This window comes from Muntiacus reevesi, chromosome X (genome assembly GCF_963930625.1).
Source record: "Muntiacus reevesi chromosome X, mMunRee1.1, whole genome shotgun sequence".
Lineage (NCBI taxonomy): Eukaryota > Metazoa > Chordata > Mammalia > Artiodactyla > Cervidae > Muntiacus > Muntiacus reevesi.
This window is the reverse complement of record NC_089271.1, coordinates 129,426,647-129,430,471: the sequence shown is the minus strand read 5'-3', so window position 1 is coordinate 129,430,471 and position 3,825 is coordinate 129,426,647. Positions and strand designations below refer to the sequence as shown.

The 3,825-nt window shown below is 40.0% G+C and overlaps 1 non-coding gene across 1 annotated transcript; it reads right to left on the bottom strand.

Annotated features, from left to right (window-relative positions):
* Positions 1 to 3,473: 3,473 nt before the first annotated feature.
* On the bottom strand, positions 3,474 to 3,545 carry TRNAC-GCA (transfer RNA cysteine (anticodon GCA)). Its single transcript has one exon. It is a non-coding gene; the product is annotated as a tRNA-Cys (tRNA).
* Between the last annotated feature and the right edge of the window lie 280 nt (positions 3,546 to 3,825).

Sequence of the window (3,825 nt, the reverse complement as noted above, 5' to 3'; positions counted from 1 at the left end):
CCTCTATGACCCACCTCCCAGAATATTGGAAATAAAAGCAAAAATAAACAAATGGGACCTAATGAAACTTAAAACCTTCTGCACAACAAAGGAAACTATAAGCAAGGTGAAAAGACAACCCTCAGAATGGGAGAAAGTAATAGCAAATGAAGCAACAGACAAAGGATTAATCTCAAAAATATACAGGGAACTCCTGAAGCTCAATTCCAGAAAAATAAATGACCCAATCAAAAAATGGGTCAAAGAACTAAACAGACATTTCTCCAAAAAAGACGTACAGATGGCTAACAAACACATGAAAAGATGCTCAACATCACTCATTATCAGAGGAATGCAAATCAAAACCACAATGAGGTACCATTACACGCCAGTCAGAATGGCTGCTATCCAAAAGTCTACAAGCAATAAATGCTGGAGAGGGTGTGGAGAAAAGGGAACCTTCTTACACTGTTGGTGGGAATGCAAACTGGTACAGCCACTATGGAGAACAGTGTGGAGATTCCTTAAAAAACTGGAAATATAACTGCCATATGACCCAGCAATCCCACTCCTGGGCATACACACTGAGGAAAGCAGAGCTGAAAGAGACACATGCACCCCAATGTTCATTGCAGCACTGTTTATAATAGCCATGACATGGAAGCAACCTAGATGCCCATCAGCAGACAAATGGATAAGGAGGCTATGGTACATATACACCATGGAATATTACTCAGCCATTAAGAAGAATATGTTTGAATCAGTTCTAATGAGATGGATGAAACTGGAGCCCATTATACAGAGTGAAGTAAGCCAGAAAGATAAAGAACATTACAGCATACTAACATATATATATGGAATTTATAAAGATGGTGATGATAACCCTATATGCAAAACAGAAAAAGAGACACAGATGTACAGAACAGACTTTTGGACTCTGTGGGAGAAGGCAAGGGTGGGATGTTTCAAGAAAACAGCATGAGATGTTTCAAGAGAACAGCATCGAAACATGTATATTATCTACAGTGAAACAGCTCACCAGCCCAGGTTGGATGCATGAGACAAGTGCTCAGGCCTGGTGCATTGGGAAGACCCAGAGGGATTGGGTGGAGAGGGAGGTGGGAGGGAGGATCGGGATGGGGAATACATGTAAATCCATGGCTGATTCATGTCAATGTATGACAAGACCCACTGCAGTATCGTAAAGTGATTAGCCTCCAACTAATAAATTAAAAAAAAAAAAAAAGAATCCACCTGCAATGCAGATCTGGATTCAAGAAAAAAAAAAGATGATGCTGTGAAATTGCTGCAGGGAGTGGAAGCTCATTGAGAATCCAATGCAGATGGATTAGCTTTGGCATCCTGGCTTTGGAGCATGGATGCAGGAGAAGGGTAGGAGGAGCAGCGTGGTACTTAGGACTTCTCTGGCCAGCTGTGTGGAGGTTTGCCCAATTCTCAGTTCATTCCACTCCTTTCTTCTGCTCTAACATCAGATGACCAAGCATGCCTTCTAATACTCAAGGACTTAATGGCAAATAGTGTTCTACAATTTTTCATCACCACCAACGTGCTTGTAAGACTAGAAAGACAGTGGTCCAATTTGAAGCAAAGTAAAGGCAATAGAGACTACTGTAGAAAGCAAATGAGGTTTCAGTGAAATAGGTCTCATTATTATCATTTGGTAATTTCAGATCCATAGACCCAACATGGAAATGTGGGATGATGGATCAGAACCACCTTTTCCCTTGCTTTACCCATTGAGTCATGTCCCAGGAAGGACCACCTCTTGCCAAAGTCTCCTCCTTTCATCCTAGTTCTCAGAAAAGCAGGTTTTACCACAGAGTCACCATTACAGAGGAGGAAACTGAGGCTCAGAGAGGTCAAATTATTTTCCCCATGTTTTGCCCAGGGGTGGAGATATTCAAACCCATGTAATCTGACTCCAGAGTCCCAGTCCCAACTCTTAAGGTTAAACTGCCTGTACATTTTTTTTTTTGCCAAGAGCTCTACAAGAACTTCCGATTTCATGCCTAGTTAAGAACTCCTGATTTGTTTCTTGAATCTTTAAAAATTATTTGAAGTATTTTAGGCAAAAAAGTAATACATAAATATAGTGAGAAGTTCAAATTATACAAAAGATCATACAGTGAAAAGTGAGTCTTCCTCTCCTACCTACCCTAGTTCCACAGTTCTCAATCCTTCCCTGTCTAGAGGCAAATGTTACTTTTTTGCATTCCCTTCCAGAAATAATCTGAGCTATAATGCTCCATATATACCCTTCAACGATAAGTGGAAGCATGTGATACATAGTGATGCCTCCAGTCTAACTGAGAAATCCTGCCTTGGCAAATAACACCATCACCAAGATCCAAACACAGGTGAGGATGGGATGGATATGATGTTTTATATACCCATGAAAAACCTGGTGATGTAAAGAATTCATCTTGTAGTTTCAAGCAGTTAATCTGGATAGGAAGTGACTCCATCTGGAAATGTCTCCTTGGAGGAACTAATGCTCACTTGGATACAGGCTGAACGGCTCTGCTCTCTGAGACATAGGAATCTCCTATGTCTTATAGAGGGTTGTGTCCTGCTCGGTATCTAATGAGCTTAGTTCCTTTGTGTATATACACTGGCTTTTCAGTCAATGATGGCTGTAGGTATGCTTGCAAAATTTGCTTTGCTTAAAAAAAATCCTTGTAATGGAGTGTGGGTTACTCCCATGATAAATCCCTTTGTTCTCCATCTTTGCTTTTCAGTACCAAGGTGCTCTGCACTCTTAGTGTGTACAAATTTTTATTTTTATTTTTTTTATTTTTTATTTTTTTCATTTATTTTTATTAGTTGGAGGCTAATTACTTTATAGTATTGTAGTGGGTTTTGTCATACATTGACATGAATCAACCATGGATTTACATGTATTCCCCATCCCGATCCTCCCTCCCACCTCCCTCTCTACCCAATCCCTCTGGGTCTTCCCAATGCACCAGGCCCGAGCACTTGTCTCATGCATCCAACCTGGGCTGGTGATCTGTTTCACTATAGATTTTTGAATTATGCTGAAAATCTAGTTTCCTACAAACTGGCAAAGATTGCTGGTATGGTCCAGAATGGTACAAAATAGAAAACCTGACTAGTATTTTTACTTTCAGAAAAGAATTAACAAAATATCACCTAGCACCTGAGGACCACAGGAACACAAACAAAATATCATCTATTTATTTAAAAAAATATGTTTTGCTCTAAGCTATAAAGAATTGGTGTTAAATTTTTAAACAAAAACTATCAGTTTGGGAGGGGGAAAAGTTTATGACAAGGATTATGGGTGTGGGAGGTAAAGATAGGGTATATATATTTGGTGGTAGTGGTTTAGTTGCTAATTTGCATCTGACTCTTTGCAACCTCATGGATTATAGCCCGCCAGGCTCCTCTGTCCATGGAATTTTCCAGGCAAGATTTCTGGAGTGAGTTGCCATTCCCCTGTCTAAGGGATCTTCCCCACCCAGGAATTGAACCTGGGTCTCCTGCATTGCAGGCAGATTCTTTACCAACTGAGCCATCAGGGAAGCCCAGAGTATATAGTCAAAAGCAAGGTGTTGAATAAAACTAAAACATGAACATGAAACTGGAACAAATCACATTAATTTGCTAAATATGGGGGGGGGGTGCAAACAGATATAGCTGCTGCTGCTGCAGAAAAAGAGATTTTGGAGTTGAACAGACTTGGATTCCAATACAACTTTACTCTTTAAGGACCCAGTGTAAGCTCTCTCTGAGCCACAGTTTCCTCATCTGTAAAATGGGTATGATCATGATTAGAATCTTCTTTCTTTATTTTTTAATATA